Source organism: Athalia rosae, chromosome 5 (genome assembly GCF_917208135.1).
Source record: "Athalia rosae chromosome 5, iyAthRosa1.1, whole genome shotgun sequence".
Classification (NCBI taxonomy): Eukaryota; Metazoa; Arthropoda; class Insecta; order Hymenoptera; family Athaliidae; genus Athalia; species Athalia rosae.
This window is the reverse complement of record NC_064030.1, coordinates 9,610,829-9,625,776: the sequence shown is the minus strand read 5'-3', so window position 1 is coordinate 9,625,776 and position 14,948 is coordinate 9,610,829. Positions and strand designations below refer to the sequence as shown.

Sequence of the window (14,948 nt, the reverse complement as noted above, 5' to 3'; positions counted from 1 at the left end):
CGAGTGTTACACCATCCCCGGAACGACTCGACGTCCGAAGTACACCGTCTGGGGTGCATCTGGAATGCATCTGGGAACCGACTGCTGAGTTTCCACTATTTGCCATAGTTCGACTTTGTTCGTGTCGACAAGCGGAGAGGCAGGATCGGCTTCGACCACCTCCGACTGGCTCGGCTTCGTCTCATTTCCATCTTGGCCCACCCCGAGGCAGCCGCGGCTGGTGAGTAAGGCCAACACAACTGCACCGGTACGGCGGAATCGCGCGAAAGTAACGTAATAAAATTCGATCGTAAATTTCCGAATTGAAGAAATAGAATAAATTTTATGGTAGCCGACGCTTGCCGTGTGCAGCGCCGTTGGACTTTGGACTTTGGACTTTGGACGTGATGCGTCGAGTTTTCTCGAACCGTTGAAATATCATATTCATGCCACCGGCAATATTGGAAACCACTAGTTTTTACTACCTTATGCAATACGGGGAAATAAACTGTATCATCCACAGATTTTTATCGGTTGGGAAAAGTCCCTGAGAATTACAGATAAATATTTACACACTCGTACCCGCTAGCTGCTGGGATCGACTCGAACTTACCGGCGCTCTTCTTTTTTTTTCGTTTTATTAATTCTTTTTTGCACAGCGGATGGAATTCACCTCGATTAAACGTCGTTGTTCTTTCCGTCGCCGGTCGGGTACGTCGATAATCATATTTCCTCTCCCCCTTTCTTCTTTCTCCTCCTCGGCGTTATAATTTGTAATTCTTCTTCCTTCCTAAGAGTTTTCTCCTTCATCGCGTATACGTTATACATGTATACATGTATACAGCTCATCGTCAGTCGACACAAACTGGCGATTACGTATCTCGGTAGCCGGGCGGTAATCACATAACTCGTCATAATTAAGGACCGTAAGGAGATCTCCCGGTGTTTTGTTAAATTCAAAATGACAACACCAGCATCAAGGGGATGGAATGATATCTAGGGTCTGGTTGGCGCCGACGCTCCACCCTCCGCCTTCTCACTCCCCACGCCGACGACCCGAACACCCATCCCTCTTTTGACGGTGAACGAGAAACGAGAAGAGGAGTTGGAATTAACCGACGCACAACGAAGATATCTAGTTCAGCAATTATTGCGTTTCCTGAACCGTGAATGGGGCGCTACGACATCCATCCTCTTTTTCTAGGGTTACTCGCAACGACAAGAGAAAATGAAAAGGTGTAAGATGTCGCCTTTCATTTTTCTCTTACTCTCCGGTCTCTCGGCGCGAGGATCAAAATTTTCTGAACTCGATTTATCCCCATCGTTGATTACGCTGTCCAATATATCTATGAATGATTCACCGCCGATAGAAAATGCCGCTTCTCAGATGAGGCACCCGATACAAGTTGTATTAGAGATCAAAGGATCGTTGCGAGGTCTCGACTTTCGATCAGTATCGATCGCCGATATCCCCCGCCGTATATGTATACCGTCCGTACCGAACGAAATCCGATCGAACGCCTCGCTATCGCAGGAAGCTTTAAAGGTAGGTATCGCTCCGCATTATACCCGACGGTCGAAACCCGTTAAAATCAAAGCACACGTATACATTTATATAGCAAGCTCCTGAAATAAAAATCTTCCATCTCGACATCCCGGTTTTTAGTCTCGGTGCCGTGGTTTCGTCTAACTATATCTTCCGATCGGAGGAATTCCCGCTTTACCAGATAGCTCGACCGGCCCGAGGCCAAATCCGTTAACGTATTCAAACGATAATTGATATCCTCTCCTTAAATCTAACGTCTTCATCTCTCCTGCCGGCTATACGGTGCGTACGTGTGTGCCCGTGTACGCTTCTATTTCATCCCCCTGCCCCTCCTCAGCGTCGTGACCCCGAAATCCTTCGACAACTCTCTTTTCTCCCTTGGCATCCCCTCGTTCCTCTCGTTCTCGCATCCCGTTCAACGGCGTCCTTCCTCCTCCTCGATCCGAGGAGCGATGTTATCGGGGAAAACGGGCGCCGCTACGTCCGAGAAAATTAACGACGCAATCAGCATGACAGTGCAGCTCGACTCATCTCGCCCTGACGCTATTGACTGCGTACTTTTTGTTTTTTTTTTTTCTTCTGTTTGAATATATATTTTTTTTATCATTTATTTTTCATTTTTCGTCTCCTTTTTCTCAACTCCTCTCGAACGGATCCAACGCGATACCGAGTTTGGGTTTCGGAGTGACCGCATAAACGAAGAGAAAAGACCGAGTCTTCTATAAATAATACGTCGGGGTCGGACTGTTATCTAGTGTGTATGTACTAAACTCATCGTGTCTATTTCACTCGTAGTTCTGCCTATTAGTCATCCTGTAGAAAAACGCGGTTAGGCTATTACTAATTCTATGGAGTGAATCTCCACACGTAGAGATGGACATGGCCACTTGGAAGTACCTAACTTGGTGTTTCGAGAGTACATTTCCAGGCCAAAGTTGCCCCTCACTCCACCCCGTCTCTTCGTAATCACTCCAGTCGAGTTTTCGAGAGGATGAATAAGTGCCGGGGACAAACTCACAAAGAGATAACGGAAAGCGAGTGAACCGAGCGGGGAGAGTGGAAAGAAAAAAAAAAAAAAAAACATAAGTATATGTGTTTGAAAAAAAAAAAAATATAATTATAATAACTGTATAAATGAAACAGCCATCTTGATCTCAGGCAGAGAACGGAAATTCATCCTTACAAAAGACAGACCCACGCGATACGTTGAAAAAAAAAAAAAAAGATTATTTCACTTGTACACGGCACCGCTAAAGGTAGTTGACATTTTTCATAAACTTTTTATAAGCCGTCTGCACGGGGATAGCGGTCGGTCCGTCTTTTCCTTCGTCGGTCATACCGATCAAAAGGATAAGAGAAATCGGAGATGTGGAAATATCAGAACCGTACATTTGTATCTTATCCGCGACAGGCTGCAGTGGCGCATCCGAGATTCGTTCGTATTTATTTCGTTTTTTATGTACATTTGATACGATATTTTTATTCGAACATTTTTTTTTCACTTTTTTTTTTTTTTTATGTTCTCAATAAACTGCGCGAATGCTCATCGATCGATATTATCCCCGTTCGCTCGAAACGTCGAAAAGCTACCGGTAAACGACTGTCGAGTAAAACTCGGGCGGATGGAACCACTATGGCTTAAAACCGTGGTGACAGCGCGTCAGATTTATTTCGTTTATTTTCCAACGCAGCGTACCGCGCGCGCGTTCGCTCGCGTTTTCTACGAAAACACGTAACACGCGGGAGCGTAAGAGATGAAATGAATCTTCTTTAACCTGCCGCTACTTCGCCTGTATAACCATGGCGGTGGCTTTCCAACGGTGGATATTTTGGCAACTAGTACGGAAAACATCGTAAACAGAAACGACACCCCGAGTGTTGCTCTGATCCCGCCCGGGCTAACCGCGAACCGCGCTTTTGACTTTGTTCCCCAACTGAAATTTGTTACACGGGATTCTAGTTTTTATTTTATTTCATTTTATTTCATGCTCTTTTTCTGCTTTGCTTCCAGCGTGTCGAAAACTATATTTGCTCTTTCCTACCCCCCTACAATTTATCTGTTTGCTCGTTCCTCAATTTATAACTTTTATACCTTTGAGTGATAATAGTTTGTTTTTTTTTCTTTTTTTTTTTCTATGGACCGGAATGATTGTTTTCATCGATGACCCCATCGAACGGCGTCGATATCGGGGCAGGGTAGGAGGTTCCGTTATACGGGACAAATTGAGCGTGTGCCATCCCATTGTGATTTCAGATCCCCATACACTTGACCAACCGACCTCGCCAACCCCGCGCCCATCATTAATCAAGATCTCTCCGAAGAACATATTAACTGATTTTGACAAGTGCATCCGGGGGCGGGGTGGATCTCTCGCATACGTTACCCTATCGCTGGTTTCAAGCCGAGTTCATTAGTAGACATACGATCGAATTGGTATAATAGCCAAAAACATGAGAATTTCGAAAGTAACCAATTCTTGTATTTGTTTCTTCGTACGAAAACACACGGATGGATTATTTCCCGGTAATCTAAGGCATTCCGACTTGACTCCTTCATGGAGTTTTTACTTTCAATTCTTTTTTTTTTATCGATTTATTTATTTTTATTTATTTTTTTCACCTTCTCCACTGTTCTCGCAAACGTTTTTTTCACCGTTAAAGTGCCGGGAGTAGGAACAGAGAAGCGCCCATTTACCTCGCCGGGAGATAAACTTGAGTATGGTACCGTAAAACGATAGCGTCTCCAGAGGAAACACAAGTCTGATGCTCGGTTATCTTCTTCCGTAGGTACGGAGGCGGGCGGATGATACCGTAGGTGTGTCTTACGGGGTCCAATTTAGCCCCGTAAAAATACAAGCCGTAGTCATTTTTTATATGTATACCCACCCCCGCTTTCAAACGAGAAATACGTGTACACGCGCTGTACAAACGCGTTAGTCATGTAATCGTACGTAACGGTGCAATGGTAAAAAAAAAAAGGTTATTACGGTTCGGTGCAGCGTGCGAGAAAAAAAAATCAATAACACCGAGCCATACATCCGAGAACGTCACCGGGGTGCCGCCGTTGCACCGAGGCTCTTCGATTTAATCAAATATGCCAAACCCCCCCCCCCCCCCCCCCCTCCCGGTCCCCTCGCGCGATTGGATGGAACACTTGCAGAAACACATCGGGGCTCTTCAACTACCTACACGTAAGGTAGTCGACGAAGATCTTTCGGGGCTCTAAGGCGAGGCAATAAAATACGATAAATTCTATGGGGTGCTCTCGAGGCGGTATTATTACGTCCATTGTATACTCCAGCATCGATTTCAAGGCGTTTTAATTCTCATATATCAGCGTCTCTCGACCTTTTCTCTCCTCTTTTATTTTCTCCGAGCCGACCGCGTCGCTCCGTCCCGCGGCCGCCCCTCGTTTCTTCCCCTCCGCGCGCGCCGCGGTGCAAAGAGAAATAGAGGAGAGAATAACACAAAAAATAAACAAACAAAGGAATATGGAAAAAAAAGTAGAAGGCGAGCAGAGTTCGGCGTACGGAGGGGCGTAGACGAAACTGGGAAGAAGAGGTGGAGGAGGAGGAGGAGGAGGATGTATCCGGGCTATATTGGATCGGTTTGCACGCATATAAATCAGCGAAAAAATATCTTCGCGCGCGCACTATACGAGAAACACGAGGAACGGAATACTACGACCGAGGAGAAAAAGCGAACCAGGTGAAAGAAGACGTATCGATCTCAGCAGCAGACTCTTTTCCTCTATACCTATACCTACCGAAAATTCTCCCGTCTCATTTCACTGACAAAAGTTTCACGCGTCCGCAACAAACCGACGGGGACAAAAAAAAGTGGAACAAAAATGACGAAAATGTTGGAAATTCTCGTCTCTTTACTTTTGAATAAATAAAGAAAAATTAGAGACAGAGACAGTTCTGCCATTGTCCACATGACAAGGCGATTATCGGTATAACGGAAGTCGTTATAAGCAGCTTGTTGCTTGGTTCTCTATTGTTAATGTAAATATAATGTGGTGAAAAGTGAATGGGTTGTTGCAGCAGGTTGAGAGAAGAATTTGTTTATTCGTTTTTTAGTTTTAAATGAAAAAAAAAACAGAAAAAAAAAACAAAAAGAAAAGAAAGAAAAAAAGAGGTGGAACAGAAGAGGAGGGGGCTTTGTCCATCGGAGTTTATTATTCCATTGACTGATCGCGGAGGCGGGAGGTAAAGGGGGAGACCATGGGATCCCATTGTGGGGAACTGAATTTAATATTACGAACATCCATTAATATTAATGCTCCTGTAACTTTGGATTAGCATAGAGTTGCATTGTCACGTAAGGGTAAGGGAGAGACTCGCAACGGTGACACGGGCGAATGCATCGGTGGTATTCGGAGTAACGTTCGCGTACACCCGTTCGCGTTTGAGGGAGGGACGTACACATATATACATATATACGTACATACGTGTAATACCGGAGGCCCTTCCCACCCAAATCAGAATCGTTCGAACAACAGAGTTTAGTCGAACGATGGTCGGTAATTTCGCATGAATTCAACTTTACCCTGTACGACAACCGATGGGCGGCACTCATCTGTATATATATATACTTACAGCTTTGTACACGCCGCGATAAACACGCGTCGTACACTCGATTCGTCGACATACGTTCCCCCTGCGGGGTGCACCTTGCGCGGGGTGGATATTTTTCGTGTACGCGTACACGCGATACGGCCGGAAAAGGTGACCGGCGGAATATAACGTACACCCGACGATTGCGCGATCTTTGCCATTTTTCCATTCAAATTTCAAATCAATTATCTTAACGCGCTTCGGGGCAGCAAAGAAAGGGGGGGGGACCGGGTTCGGTGTATCGGCGCCTAACTTACAAACCTTTTACCGGTTGTAAGCGGTACTTTAACACGAAATTACGCTCCAATCGAATCACGTCCTGGCTCGTGATCCTTTCGGACACGTCACGTACGAAATACACACACACACGGTGTCGTTTTCGTTCCGAAATTCATTTCGCGCACACACACGCACGCACACCAATTACGGCGGGATCAAAAGGGAATCTTTGAAATCGATAATCGTAAGCCGGGGTATCATAGCTAAAAATGGGAGACGTGATGTATCGGCGCTTTGTCGCATCGGAGTTCATACCGGGAACAGCTGGGGTTGCGTTAAATACCGCTCTCCGCTCTCCGCGGCGAAAAGGAGTAATTGAAACGGAGCAAAGACAATGGCCGTGGCGTGACGCGATTACCAATTTAATTACATTTGTGGAAGGGTCGATCATTCGGCCCAGAAACGTGCGCCCGTACAACCGCGAACACAGCGCGTCCGTGGAACTCGTGTGGAACGGTAACGTTACGTTAGATTCACGAACGTTACGCGAAGGGTACACGCGAGAGCGACGAACTAGTCGTTAGATGTACAGAAGCTCGATATACCTCCTCGTAGTTCGGGCCGGTGATTCCGACCTTCGACCTTCGGCCAACGGAGCCTATCGCCTCGCAAAATGAAATCATGCGTCATCAATTTCACGGGACATTTCTTCCGAGTAACGAAAAAATACTACCGGCTAGATTCCGCCCCTCGCGCCGATGCCCCATTCAAACATTCGCCCGTTTACAATTCACCCATCCGTTTACATCAGCCGCGAGGATATTTTAATGAAATAACCATGATATAATGGCGAGTGTGAATCTCTTTTCACGGTCCATCTTGCGCGGGGAATTTCTCACTCTCGCGATCACAGCGGATATATGGAACGCGTGCGAAGTGAAACAAAAGATAGAGAGAAAAAATGAAAGCCCGCCCTAGCAGTCGCCTGTCCTACCCTATAAAAATCGCCGCAAAATATCATTCGTTTAAGGACCACGTCAAATCGATTTGCAGAGGGTATATAAAAAAAAAACTTATACGATCTATACGCGATGTTCCCGCGTGTTATATATACATATACATAGGTATGTACGTAATATAACGGTTATGGGGGGGTCGCGAATCGCGAGGATGAAGGGAACCTGCTGCAGCGCGCTGCGAAAAGAAAAAGGAAAAGGGAAAACGAAGGGCCGGAATCGGGGTGCTGCTTCCAATAAACGCTGGGGCTTTATTAAATCCTGATATAAGTATTGAAAAAAAAAAAAAAAAAACGTATACGCATACGCGTGACGGCGATACAGAAATGAAATTACATTGCATTGCACTTGTTGTCGGGAATTTCTCCCCGCTCGTTCCCCTTACGCACTTCACCCGATACACGTTTAAACCCCACTAGTTGTAATACACCGCCGTTGCGTGCTTCGTTCAACTATCTTATGCGCATAGGTTGTATTCCACGGTATGGATATAATACACCGCGACGGTAAATGCAGCGGACTTTGCAAACCCCGTGTGTATATTATATTACAGTAGATTGTTTTGCTAACTATTAGAAACCGTCGACACGGCGATGGAGAGGAGAGAAGGCCCGGAAGTTTGCGCAACCGTGAATGAGCGAGTGTTAGCTACCTCTGCGGGGTCTCCGCTGAATTCTGACTCCTCGAGACGATCCGGAGGGAAGAAAGGGGAGGGGGGGGGGGAGGAAAAAGCCGAGAATGCACCCTAACGACCTACGTCCGGCACAGCCAACGGAAATGCACCTTTCCAGGACCCTCGTATTCGAAATTAGTTTAACGCAACTATCCTTCGTCCGCGCGGTGTTGCACATGTTAGATATTAAGGGGGTCACGAATCCGATTAGATATTAATTCGCTGCGGAGTTTGAGAATTGAATTCGTTTGCCGTGATTATTAGATTCATTCAGTTTGCGAAATTAACGCGATTACGCGGTAGATGTAGGGAAGGGCTTTCCGAACGACGATGTACGCGTACATACGTACATACATACGTAGGTATATATGCATACCGCGGTAGATTTTGAATACCGCGGTATCGGAATTCGCGGGTATTTATTCACCTGTGAACTTCAACCATCTGAGTCTACCGAATAGCGTAAAGTAGATACATACGCCGACAGATATATACTGTATATATATATTTATACAACAAACGAAGGGGTAGAAAATGTACAACTACCACGCGTTGCTTGAATTTTTGAATGGCTCCGATATAGGCGGATTTATCCGCGTTCCGATAACTCCGAGCTTTTTTCTACGACTCTGTAAGAAAAAAGATCCTTTTATATTTTCGAATCCCCGATTCGAGCGCACGTGGAATACGTCTATTCGCTCAGCTTGGAGCCTGAATGGTAATGTTGTTGCCTCGTTACAGGGGGGGAGGGGAGGGGAGGGGAAGGGGGGCAAGCGTAGAGAGGTACCCTGATCTTTTTTTCTTTAGCACTACCACTTTTTATTTTCACCTTTGCGTACTTCCCTACCTTTCCGCTCCTCTTTCTATTCGCGCTCCCCGCTGGGGGCAGATCCGAGGGTACATCGGCAGCGTTTCTGCCGTTCCAACTCCCAGCTTTTGTTTTTTTTCTCTTTTCATTTGTCTTTACTTTCTTCGACGTTTTTCGTTCGAATTTCCATCACGGCGAACGGCCAAGTTCTAGGGAATCGCGATGGCAAATGAAATATCATCCCTCGTCCTCGGTGTATATTCCGATTTTATAATTACGGAAATGTTTTACAATCGGGCATTGGGTTAGATTACTTCTGTGGTAACAAAAGAAAAATTGAATTTTTCAAATTTAGCGATGGGAAAATGCATCGCCACGGTACATCGGAGTGAGTTTCGTTGAAAATTCGAACTTTCGGAACTGACGGGTAACTTTACCCTTCTAATTATAGTAAACGAAGCTGTTTCGAATTTCATTGAAACCGACATCACCGTACACGCAGTCTGGAATGGGACGCGAAATAAAATAAATCAAAAATTTACGTAATTATTAATAACGACGAAGCACACATCGACAACGGGGTACAACAACGAAAAACGGCGAAAGGTAGAAACAAAAAAAACGCTAACACGTGAAAAGCGGTTGAAAAAAAAAGAAAAAAAAAAACGGCGAAATAATAATTATATATAAATTCTGAATCCAACGCTCGAATTAATTTAACATTCGGGTGAAAATTTCGCCGGGATTTTCTAATTCCCGGTATACAACAGCCGCCGCTGTACCTGAGGCAACAGCGGTTGCCGGTGCAACGTAGGCTAGCAACGGATGTGGAGGAATTCTGCACCAGCCACGGAGGCAGGCACGGGTACCCCGTGCCTCGCGCATACGTATTCCTAGTTCCTACAATGAATTGTATTTCCCCGGAGCAAATACCCCTATACAGGCGAATATATTTCCTTCGTACGCGCGGTATTATACGGAGTGTCTAATCCAACCGAGTCACGTGATACTCGCCGGCAACCGTACGCCCCGCGATATCAACTATGCGCGACAGAAAAATAGAGGAAAAATCTTCTCCCAAAGCGCCTTGAAGTTTTCTTACGACAAAAGAACGTTAGAGAGCGAACCGAGATTTTCGCATTCATACAGTTTCTCACCCAACGTTACCGCGCGCAGCTTTACGGCGTGACTCAGGGGGACGCGGGGCAGAATGTGGAACCCCAAAAATCAGGTGAAAATTATATCAAAATGATCGAAAAGGAGTTCAGTGATAATTCTGGGTTTCGAATTTCTTCAGTTTTTTGTTTTTTTCTCACGGAATCCTCGAGTACCCCATATTGCCCCGCGTTCCCCTATTGCTCTCGACCAAGGGACGTCGTCCCGAAACCACCATCGGGTATTATTTCGTAAAGTTCAAATCCATACGAGTTTATGGTGTGGCTGGAGGGAGGCCACGGTGGTTGCCAAGTGAGAAACCTCCGGTATATATGTATATATCTATAGGGAAAGTAGTCAGCGGAAACGTGACCTGCTCGATATGCACCGCGCGACTGCCAATGACGAACCATTAATGCGTGTGCAGAGAAAGAACACGCGTCGCATAGCGACAGCGAAAAAAAAGCTTGCGAAGAAGCGATCTCCGAGTTCCACGCGGTATGAGAGGGAGGAAGAGGGAGGAGAGAGAAAGAAGGCGGTCGAGGGTGCCGGAGGACGCGAAAAGAGAGAGGGACGTAACGAAATATCCGTTGAAGAAGAGAGGGAGGAGAGGATACGCCAGATGTTTTATTGGCACCGTTGCGTCCACCGTGTGATGGATCGCTACGATATTATTGCATGCTACGACTATACGAACACCCGATCGCCCACCTATATATCCGCCGTATCCAACCCCTGAAACTTTTCCAGGGTTACATTCGCACCCAGTCAGGACACCGCGGACTCAAAGCGTTAATATACGCAGCCCCGATCCGATTTTAGCCCTTATCGTCTCCATCCCCTCCCCCCCTTAACACCGCGCGGAGCTCTCGCCGGCGGTACGTGAGCGGCGTTGAAAGAAAAAAAACCACGACGTGAGCCAAATTCGATCCGTTTTTATTCCAAGGGGTCGCAGTGTCGAGGCGCATTAAAACTACTCGCCTTTTCGACAATTTTTCCTTCATTTTTTCCAGCTTTTTTTCGCGCGTTTATTTGAAATTTTCAACATCCGATAAGAAGACACGGCGAGATCGGTTCACGTATACCCCTTTGCAGAGCGTACGGCAGTTTCGTTTCATGTCTCAAGCTTTTCACTTGAAATTCACCCCCAGGGTTGACAGTACCGACTCTACCGACCAGAGTTGTTTAGCGGCGGCTGCTCTCCGCGGCGTTACGGCATCGCTAGCTCTAGGCAGGGTAACGTTGATTGTTGTGTCTTGTGACTTTAGCGGAGTCTCGTACTCGGTTTTGCGGCCGCTATTGTTGAGGACAATGCGTGTCGCGCTAAACGTACAATAGAACGAACGCGCGCGAAGGTACGTACCTATACGTACATATCCTACGCAAAGTGACGCAACCACCGGTGCCGAAGCCGCGTCGCGCCGTTCCCGTAGCCATCGCTACGACCCGCGGGGGTTTCCGAACGAACGAACGCTACGTACGTACGTACGTATCCACCGGTTGCTACGTGTACATACATTTGTAGGTACGCGTGTGTGTACGAGTACTCCGGGCACACTTACCACCCATGGAGAAGGTCCAGACGCTTTTTTGTCCGCATATAGGAGATGACGCCGGTGTCAACGAAGGACGCGTTACAACGACAAATGCGTATTTACGTATGCACACCCGTTTGTTATCCACACGCGGGACTCGACGCTTAACTTACGTATGTCCTGTGCGACGCGGGATGCGCGGGGCGGGGGGATGCAGGGGGGAGGAGGGTACTTGACGTTTCAATGTGCGAATTTGCATTATTTAGACGTGCGCCATTTCTCTCCTGACCCGTTCACTGTCCCTGTTGTGCAGCTATACGGAGATTCGTAGCTCACCGTACGGGACACCGAAACGGAGAATCGACGAATCGACCGACCAGATTTCTAAAATCGCGACATTTCGTTACATACAAACGAGGGCGAAAGGTGAATTTTGTTTTTCAACAGCGACTGTTTATCCCGAACCTTTTTGTTTGTTCGGATGATCAAATGATACCCCAGTTTCCGTTATACGTTGCATTGCGTTACCTACGTACGTTACAAAATAGTATTTTTACATTTACGTTATTACCGAATAACTGCGGTATACTGAGCGTAGTTAGCGTTCCCCGTTGCCTCGTCAACGCTCTATTTATACACAGAGAAACTTCCGCCGGGCAATAAATTTACCCCCCTTTGCGCGCTCAGTTTCTACGAACTATTCGCATTGTTATTAATGTTATTATCGTTGTCGTTGTTACGAGTCACGTGAATTCATTTTTTAGTCATCGCGACCCTTCTGAACATCCGTTACGAGCGACGGGTGAGAGGAATGACGAAGAGGCGAAAAAAAACGTATATCAAAGAAAAAAAGGTGGTCCCAACCAAATTTGTACAAGTTCCGTACGTCGACTCGCACGGCTATACGGGCAGCAGAAATTTATACAAGATGGTGTAACACCGTATAACCTGTAGATCTCCGGTTATGACCTGCCGCAGCACGTGAGTTGTCTGACCACACGACGATGCAATGTGGTTTCTCGTAGTCCATAGCTCATAGAGTGACATGCACGCGCGAGGGGGGGGACGGACAGGTACGACGTATACGCCATGGCTATGGTGGTTTGTAACCGACTTCGTGCACGTGTGGCGGAGGAGACCAGCGTACCGTGTACCGTATACGTACACACCGGGTACCCAGAAACGTGAAGGAATGTAATCCCAAGTGGGCGTTTGATGTCCGTGAGAGGTGGATATACCCGTACAGAGATGAGGGGTTCAAACGCGAGGCGTAGGAGTGAAAGGCACCTGGACCCCGGGAGGGCGAGGTGCTGCGGGGGAGAGAAGGAGAAGAAGTAAGGAGGTTCGAGGGTTCGAGCGAACCGCGCGCGTCGGGTCGCTAGGCGGTACGACGCCCCGTCGACACGGAACACCCGCGGGTAGAGGCTTAGAAAAACATCGCCTCTCAGCTGTTTACAATGCAGAAACTGATCGAGGGATTTAACGTTACGAGAACGAGGTACACCGGGACCCCCCCCGGCAGCCGAGACTGCGGCCGCGGCGATGGTCAGGGGTAAAGTTTCGGGACAAAATGAGAAGTAAAAATCGAAACAACAAGAGAAAAAAAAACAAAAACAAAAAAAAACAAAAAACCAACCAGCCGATTGTCTTTCGTGGAACGTCGAATGCTTTTTCCCCGGATTACGTCTCCTTTCATTTTTGGGTCAACGACCCGAGGGTAGGATAGCATGCCTTTCTTTTTTCATCTGAAATTTGGTGGATTCTTTTTTTGTTTTTTTTTTCATATCTTTTCCGAGGAGGGGAGTTATAAGGCAAAAAGTGAACGACCAATTCCGAATAAACTACCGCATCGACGAGGCTATACCTTTTTGTCGTCGAATATAGCTGTTGAATTTATATCGCTCGAATTACTTGAAACGATCTTCGCGCTGTTGCGGGAACGTACGTTTCATACTCGGCTTGTCGGCAGTTCGCTGAAAATCGGTTGTGTGTGTTTTTTTTTTGTGTTTTGTTTTTGAATCGGCATCGGTTCTCCCTCGCAGTAAACGATAATAATTCGATATGTTTTCATAAGCCATTTTCACGTCATCGTCCGGACACTCCCGGAGCAAGAAGTAGCCGCTGACAGGTACTTCTGTACGGCTCTAACGACGGAACCCCTGCAGCAGCCCTTCCCTTCCGTTCACCCTTCTCGTCGGCATACGGTCCGAAACAACGAAAGGGGCAGCAAATTAAGTTGTGTCATGGCCCGACGGAACCTCCGAACACTTAAGAGCGCCGGGCGTTATTAGTGGCATTAATTACGCAGGCCAAACTGGCCGGTGCCCGCCGGCTGAAATCTCCAAGAGAAAACCATCATCCTCCCATCTCTCCTTTCATTCCCGTCATCCCCTCCAGCTCCGAGGAAGCTGGCCATCCTCCTTCCTTCCTTCCTTCCTTCCTTCCTTCCTTCCTTCCATCCTTCCTTTCCGTTCCTCTTATAGCTCGCGGTGGTCAATCCTTCCTGGGTAAACAATTCCCATCGCCCCGCACTCCTATCAATTACCCCACCTCCCTAAAAGGTTCGAGGGAGTCTCGTTGCTTCGGAGAGTGTTGTTCGCTGACCCCTGCGTCCTCGTTTTTCTCCTCCTCTACGTTTCTGTCGTACGAGACTGCGGAGTTGGCGAAGGGGCCGACGCCGAATAAGGCGAGCGTAGTGAGGTAAAAAAAAAAAAAAAAGCGAAGAGGAATGAGGCTCGGAATGAGAATGGGGATGCTATTAATTGCGTCGGAGAAGAAAGCCCGAGCAGAAGACCAAAGGTTCATCCGACCCCGAACCCCTGGCCCTTCTTCGCTTTTCGGGTTCGCATTAATCTCACCTGCATTCTTCGTTAAACTACTTTGACTCTCGATTCAATTCGTTCGTTTCTCCGATCTCTCGGAAACACCGCGGAACTCCACCGCTTAGTTGTCGCGAATTTTCGAAAAGTGGAAAATTTTCATATCCCCGTAATTGAAAACGCATCCACGTCGCAGGCGGCTGCCCAGGAGAATGACGCGGTAGAAATATATATATATCGCTGTCGCGAATGAGCTCCGCTAACTTTTTGCCCCCTTCGCCGAGTGGTAAATTGTCAGAGTTTTTTTTCACCCCTTCCATCGGACACGGAGCGAACGTTTCCACCCGAAGTTTTTCCTTCGGGTGAATCGTGATTGACCATCGCGGTATATAATACCCCGGTATAACGTGGATTCATCTCGGCACGAGGTGACTGTACGGCCGGCGTATATATTAGACGGCTCCTGTGTCCCCCATAAAATGCACTCGTGTCCAAATTTCCCCCGCTGTTACCCTGCATACGGATAGATCCGACAAACCCCTGCAAGCAGGCGCTTAACAAAACTTGCGGGAACACGTG

General features: G+C 47.1%; 1 protein-coding gene across 2 annotated transcripts in view; it reads left to right on the top strand.

Moving 5' to 3' along the window:
• LOC105692882 (teneurin-a) overlaps positions 1-14,948 on the top strand; it is a 451,510-nt gene that overhangs the window by 366,462 nt on the left and 70,100 nt on the right. The window lies entirely within an intron of this gene.